The sequence below is a fragment of the Lipotes vexillifer genome, unplaced genomic scaffold (genome assembly GCF_000442215.2).
Source record: "Lipotes vexillifer unplaced genomic scaffold, Lipotes_vexillifer_v1.1 scaffold868, whole genome shotgun sequence".
In the NCBI taxonomy this organism is placed as follows: Eukaryota; Metazoa; Chordata; class Mammalia; order Artiodactyla; family Lipotidae; genus Lipotes; species Lipotes vexillifer.
The window spans coordinates 630,261-638,405 of NW_006790424.1; positions in this window are offsets into that span (position 1 = coordinate 630,261).

An 8,145-nucleotide genomic window follows, 5' to 3' on the forward strand; every position below is an offset into this window, starting at 1 on the left:
AAAGGCCCGACAAGTGAGGGGCCTCCCTTCAAAAAAAAAAAAAAAAAAAGTTCTTGGCGGCATTTTGTCCAGAGGGTACACGAGGACAATGTCTAGATTCAACCCATCTTTGAGCCCCCCATACCCACTCTTTTCAGGTACTCAGGTGGCCACCTCAAGTGGGCACACCAGGATACCCACTTGCTGGTTCCAATCACCTTCTGATCCTAGAAGGAGGTTCTTCTAATGAACAGTGACATGCTCTACTTTAACGTACCCCTTCAACTCCCAGTGATTTCCCCAGGGCCATGCCCCCTGTAGGCATCTCTTTAATGGGCCAGTTTTCTGTTGCCCTTCTACCCAGCCACATAGACAGGACGTTAGCCGCTGCCTATGAGTTGGTTTCAAAACCCAAATCTAGGGACTCACAGCAGGTAACTCAGCCCACCAAGCTGATGTTTTCATCTTTTCCAATCAGAGTTGTATTGTAGCCTTTCCAACGCGATGCTGTCTACTCACCTCGAAACTGCCATCCATAAACAAAACAGCTCCTTTTTGGTCAATAGAGAGCTACTCAGACGGCATTGCCCAGCAATTCCTCAAGTGGTTCCAAAGTCGGTCCTCGGGCAAAAGAGTCTACCTGCTTGTGAACACATGTGCATCTCTTTGCATTCCCCTGGGCCGTGTGCCTGCAAAACCAGTTCCATTTTCTAATGGAACCCTTCTGGGCACTACCTTCTCCATTAGAGTGCTTCTTTAACATCACCCAAGACAACACGTGTATTTCAGGTTTCAAGATTATTTTATGTACTTCAGTCATTGGGGCAGTTTCCATTAATGTCCAATAGCAAGCTAGTAATTGCCCCTTAAATGGCAATTCTCTGGTCTAAAATCTCAGCAGCCATTGACAGGTGGTGCTCACAGCCTTTTGCCATAAGCCCCAGTCTGAGTAAAGATTCCAGGATTTCTTTCAAATGGTTTTATGGATAAGATCTAGCAATATTTCCAGATGAGGAATATATGCACCTCCAAAATTCAAATAAACCAACTAGACACCGGTCTTATAACATGTTTTGTCAACCAGGTATCCCATACAGGTTTTTTTTTTTTTTTTAGGGGGCTGCCCCACGAGGCTTGTAGAATCTTAGTTCCCAGACCAGGGAGCGAACCTGGGCCACCAGCAGTAGAAGCACGGAGTCCTAAACACTGGACTGCCAGGGAATTCCTTCCCATACTGTTTAAAATTAACAGCCTGTATGGGCTCAGGCAATGTTATTGGTTCCCATTTAGCCTGGTCAATCAATATTGAAGGGCAGATTTAGCTGCTTTCTGATTTACAGTACGAGGTAGGGGAACCTTTCCCCAATCAGACATAAAATCCATCCCCATAGTACATTCACGTAAAGGAGACACAACCACTTTACGTAGAGTCTGCCCCAACATTCCAATTTTCATCCAACCTTTCACCTTAATTCTGTCAACCTCTGTAGACCCAGCCCCTCTCACCCGAACTGTAGAACTGTAGTCCATGCTGGGACTTCACCAACAGGTTTTAGAACCACCTAAATGTCCATCAGTGAATGAATGGATAAAGAAAATGTGGTAAATGTATAAAATGGAATATTAGTCAGTCTTAAAAAATAAGGACATCCTGCCTGTTGTGATAACATGAATGAACCTGGAGGACATTACACTAAGTGATATATGAAAACATTTCACAGAAACTTTGCAACGCAGAAAGACAAATATTACATGGTCTCTCTCACATACACATGGAATTTAAAAGAAAAAAAAACCAAACTCAAAGTAATAGAGAGCAAAATGGTGGTTACCAGAGTCTGGATGTGGGGGAAAGGGGAGATTAAAATTTTTTAAAAAAGAAAAAGAAAAGAGAGACAGTAGAATGCTGGTTTCCAGGGGCTGGGGGAGGAGGTCATGGAGAGTCACGATTTCATGGGTACAGAGTTTCAGTTGTGCAAGATTAAAAGAATTCTGGAAATGAAGATGGTGATTGTTGCACAACAATATGAATATACTTCATACCAACAAACTGTTCACTTAAAAATGATTGGTAGTAAATTTCATGTTATGTGTATTTTATCACCATAAAAAAATTTGGAAAAAGACAGTTCTCCCCAAACTGATATACTGTCTCAATGTACTTCCTATCAAAATCCCAGCAAGACTTTTTTTTGTAGCTATAGACAAGATTATTCTAAAATTTATATAAAAAGGCAAAGAAACTAGAATAGCTAAAGCATAAAAAAAAAAAAAAGTGGGAGGAATCAGTCTACCTGACTTCAAGACTTATTATTTAGCTACAGTAATAAAGACAGTGTGGTATTGGCAGAGGGAGATATACAGAGGTCAATGGAAGCCAGAAACAGACCCACACTAATACACCCAGCTGGTTTTTGACAAAGGTGCAAAAGCAGTTTGATGGAGGAAAGGTAGCCTTTACAAGAAATAGTGCTGGCAGGGAGATCAGCTCAGTGCTTTGTGATCACCTAGAGGGATGGGATAGGGAGGGTGGGAGGGAGACGCAAGAGGGAGGGGATATGGTGATATATTATATGTATAGCTGATTCACTTTGTTATACAGCAGAAACTAACACAACAATGTAAAGCAATTACACTCCAATAAAGATGTTAAAAAAAAAAAAGGAATGGTGCTGGGAAAATTGGACATCCATCGACAAAGAAAGGAAACTCGACCTCAACTTTACACCTTCTGCAAAAATTAACTCAGGTTGTGTGATGGTTAATTTTATGTGTTGGCTTGATTGGACCACCAGGTGCCCAGATATTTGGTCAAAAGTTATTCTGGGGGGCTTCCCTGGCTGTGCAGTGGCTGAGAGTCCGCCTGCCGATGCAGGGGACACGGGATCGTGCCCCGGTCCGGGAAGATCCCACGTGCCGCGGAGCGGCTGGGCCCGTGAGCCATGGCCGCTGAGCCTGCGCATCCGGAGCCTGTGCTCCGCAACGGGAGAGGCCACAACGGTGAGAGGCCCGCGTACCGCAAAAAAAAAAAAAGTTATTCTGGGAACTTCTGGGAGAGTGTATTTAATGAGGCAAACACTTAAATCAGTAAACTGAGTAAAGCAGATGGCCCTCCCCAATGGGGGTGGGTCTCATCCAATCCGTTGAAGGCCTAGATAGAACCAAAAGGCTGACCCTCCCCCAAGGAAGAGATCATTATTCCTGTCTGATGACCTTTGAACTGGAACATTGCCTATTTTTCTTGCCTTTGGACTTGAGTTGAAACACTGGCTCTTCTTAGGTCTCCAGCTTGCCAACTCACCCTGCAGATCTTGGGATTTGCCAGCCTCCATTATCACGGGAGCCAACTTCTTATATTTTATATACATGTACATGTATATACATATCTTCTATCTGTTCTGTTTCTCTGGAGAGCCTTAATACAGAAGGGATCATGAACTTAAATGTAGAACTCTAGAAAAAAAAACATTGGATTTAAAAGAATGAAGACTTTGGTCAATCAGGAAAAAAAAAAAAATCAGGTCATTTGTTTAAAAAGGAAATCAGGCTAGTTTCAGATTTCTCCACAGTGACACTGAACATGAGAGAACACTGATACATCTATAAGATCCTAAAGGAAGGAATGTTGACCCAAGGTTTTCTATCCGGCTAATCTGTATTTCACCCGTTGAACATGTAATAATTAAGGAAATATTTTTACCATGAGTGCTTCTTGAGAAAAGTATTAAGGCTATTATCTTAGTCTGTTTGGGCAGCTATAACAGAATACCATAGACTGGGTGGCTTAAAAACAACAGAAATCTATTTCTCACATTTCTAGAGGCTGGCAAGTCCAAGATCAAGGAACTGGCAGATTGAGTGTTTGATAAGAGCTCACTTCCTGGTTCACAGATGTGTCTTTTCACTGTGTCCTCACCTGGAGGAAGGGGGAAGGGAGCTCTCTAGGGTGTCTTCAGTGAGGGCCCTTATCCTGTTCATGAGGCCAAACTCACCTCTCAAAGACTCCACCTTCAAATACCATCACGTTAGGCTTCCCTGGTGGCACAGTGGTTGAGAGTCCGCCTGCCGATGCAGGGGACACGGGTTCGTGCCCCGGTCCGGGAAGATCCCACATGCCGCGGAGCGGCTGGGCCCGTGACCCATGGCCGCTGAGCCTGCGCGTCCGGAGCCTGTGCTCCGCGATGGGAGAGGCCACAAGAGTGAGAGGCCCGAGTACCGCAAAAAAAAAAAAAAAAAAAAAACCATCATGTTGGGCCTTAGGATTTAACACGTGAGTTTGGGAGACACAAACATTCAGCTTATAGCAGGAACTTCAACTGGTCAAAAGATGACTGAGAAAAGTATAGTAAAAGGACTGTCTTTTGAGAATTTGGCAAATGAATATGTTTAACTGTAAAACGAAGACTAAAACAAATGTAGGGTCTAGGGTAAATATGGTATATAAATGTTATACACCTTAAAAATGTAGAAATAATAAAAGAAACATGTTTTGGGAGGGGAAGGAGGAAACACGTGGAAGGGAGGGTGACTTTACTAATTGCCTCATTTATACCTGACGTCCAAATATACTGATTAAAATAGACAAATCAAGTAATAGAAGTATAAATATTTACCACTATAAATGTAAACATTAAGAAATATATTATTGACTCAAATCAAGTGAGTTGGGAAGGAAGGAGTATATAAATTTTATCATTGCTTATGGTGAAGGATCCTATCAAAGGAAGCAGATATGGGGCTAAGTAAGGTCTAATTATAGAGGCAAACAACTATACTACAAACTGTCCTAATGAGAGGTTATTTAAAAAGGCAGAGGGAAAATAACACTACCACTCTTTACAGATGATGATTACGTTCTCTGCTGCCTTCCACAGCAAGTGCTGTTTCCGAGTCTCGAGAATTCCCCGTGTTATGCAGGACCGATTGGCAACCATCAGGCAGTACTGCCCTTTTCACTCTTAGTTGAGAGCAGTGCTTCTCAAATTGTGTTGAATGTCCGGGTTCCATTTTTATTTTCTTTCCGTTGCAAACCAGTTAGAAAAATGAAATGAAAACAAACCAAAACAAAGACATGCAAAATATAACCTTTAATGATTTACTATTAAAGTCAACAGACTTAAAAATACATTAAATAAATATTATCTGAACAAACATAGAGAAAAAGAATGACACACTGTATAGGCTGTTCATAGAAAGTATGCATAGGGACGTCCCTGGGTTGAGAATCTGCCTGCCAATGCAGGGGACACGGGTTCGAGCCCTGGTCAAGGAAGACCCCACATGCTGCGGATCAACAAAGCCTGTGCGCCACGACTGCTGAGCCTGGGCTCTAGAGCCCGTGAGCCACAACTACTGAAGCCTGTGTGCCTAGAGTCCATGCTCTGCAACAATGAGAATTACGTGCACCGCATGGAAGAGTAGCCCCTGCTCACTACAACTAGAGAAAGCCTGTGAGCAGCAACGAAGACCCAATGCGGCCAAAAATAAATAAATAAAAATAAATAAATCTATAAAAATTATTTTAAAAAAGAAAGTATGCATAAAAGTGGTTAATATAGAGAATTATTTTTGCAACAAACTATATTTTCCAAAGATGGTTGCCATGATATCTCCAATCTGTATGTTCTTTTATAATGTGACCTTGATGCTCATTCCACTGAGTGGTGGGGTCTATGTCCCCTTCCCTTGAACCTGGGTGGACCTTTGCAACCGCCTTGACCAATGGACTGTGGCAGAGGTGACACTGCGGGCCTTATAATTATAGCTTTGAAAAGGCCACGTAGCTGCTCCCTGGTTTTCTTGGAACAGTAGCCCTTGCATTTGATCCATTGTCCTTGAGTAAGCTCAAGCAGTCTGTGGATAGGTCCATGTAAACAAGAACTGAGGCCTCCAGCCCACAGTCCAGTTGACTCCCAGCCAGTAGCTGACACCAACCTGACAGCCATGTGAATAAGCCATTTTCAAAGTGCATCCTCTGTCCCCCAGTGACAATAAATGCAGCCCTATCCGTATGGCAGATTCATGAGCAAAATAAATGGTTGCCGTTGTTTTGAACCACTGAGTTGTGGAGTTATAACTGGTAACAGTAGTAACAGATAACTGAAACACTATTACACTGGCAGCTTTCTATTATTCTGCTTTCATAACAAAATTGAGTGAAATAGCAGTGACTCATATTACATGCCTATAATCACACTATGTAGCATTTTTATCGTGAGAAATGAACTTTCTTCTTTCTTGTTAACTTATCTAATGTATTATAGGTTGAGTTACCAGCAATGCAACTCATAAGGGATAATGTTTACCAAAGCTATTTGAAGGTTTTGTTTTAATACATACTGCATTAATAAGCTACATACTAAAGGGCAAATGTTGTAGATTCCATTTATATGAGATACTTAGAACAGGCAAATTCACAGAGAAAGAAAATAGAATAGTGGTTATTAGGGGCTGGAGGGAGGAGAGAATGGGGAGTTATTATTAATGGGCAGACAGTCTGGGTGGAAAGTTCTGGAAATAGTGTTGATGGTTCTGCAACATTGTGAATGTACTTAATGCCACTGAATTGTACACCTAAAAATACTAAAAAATGGTAAATTTTATGTTATGTATATTTCACCACAATAAAAAATGCTCACTTCATAAAACTTAGAAAATAAGAAAATAAAGAAAAAATGTTTAATTAGTAATTCTACAACTCAGAGAGAGTTGTTCTTAGCTCTAGACTTTCCTCAAGACGCCTTCTTGGGATGACCTCACAATACGTGGCAGGGTTATTAAGATAATTTTTTTCTATTTTCTCTTCCCTTGTTCGAAGATAGCGGGCTTTCTTTGTATTTTGTAGACAGGCAAAAACATAATCTCCTGTACAATATTTTCCTTTCTTCTGGCTCCCTCTACCAATAAATCCTAATCTCTCATGTCACTAAAGAGATTAAGCGAAATACCTTTGAGAGCAACGGGAGAAAAAGGAGATTTTGCAGGCTACCGGCAGGAACGGGGACAGATTTTTCAGATCTGAGGGTTGGAGTGAAAGGCTCCCCCCAGTGGCCAAACTTCAAACAGGGCGTGGCACTAAGATTTTCAGCTTCAGCGAAGATTCTCTTCTGCGTCACTGGTGCGGAAGGGGATAGCAGAGGGATGTCTATGGACTTGAATAATAAAAATGTCAGCAACACTGTTGGACTGAGGATTTATCTCCTGTTCTGAGCACTGTGTAAGCCTTTTGGACTTTAGTACAAGCCTTGGAGGAAGAGGTCTAATAAAGACTAACAGTGATTTTCCCGACAGCACAGCAGAGTTAGGTTTGATTTAATGATAATGTAGAAATATGATATTTTAGTCTACTGGAGTTTGTGAACGGAAATTTAGACTCGCCATTAGCGAGTTCCCATAATGTCAACATCCCCTAAAGTAACAGGAAAATTTGTCAACGTGTTTTCTCTACTGCGTAGCCAAACCTATAGCAGAAGGAATCTGTGAGAATTAATGTTCTGCCTCTTAGAGGAAAGGGGTGTGTGTGTGTGTGTTTGTGTGTGTGTGTGTGTGTGTGTGTACTTTTACTTAGATTCTAGACATATTGCCTTGGAGATTAACGGCTGTCGAGAGCAGACAGCCGTACTGATTGGCCAGGGCTGTGCCCACAATATACCCGTTGTTAACCATTTTTATCATCGCCCTTCCCACTTTCATGTGGCTGCTACCAACTTCTTCCATTTTCAGTTTTAAAGTTTTTATTTCATAACCTAGAGTTCCTTTGATACTTTGTAATCACTTTTTAATATGGAATGTTTAAAGGCTTCTATAAAATTGTCAGTGGATTCTTAAAGGAATTATTTACGGCCTAAGACATCATATGTTGCAACATTAAAAGGCTTTCGTGTACTTAATTGCAACGTATGATGTCTTAGGCCGTAAATAATTCTTTTAAGAATCCACTGACAATTTTATAGAAGTCTTTGGGAAAATAGGACACAAGTCTTAAGAGTTTTGGCAACTTTCCAAGATACAACTATTCCCATATCAGGAATACCTACATTCAAATGCTTTGTCACTTCAGCCAGAATGGTGATCACTTGTATACAATAAGCACAGTTCCATGACCTTGTTCATAGATAATTCGTGGGTCTGTGTTAAGTGCTTGGGAAACGTCAAGATCAGTCAGTG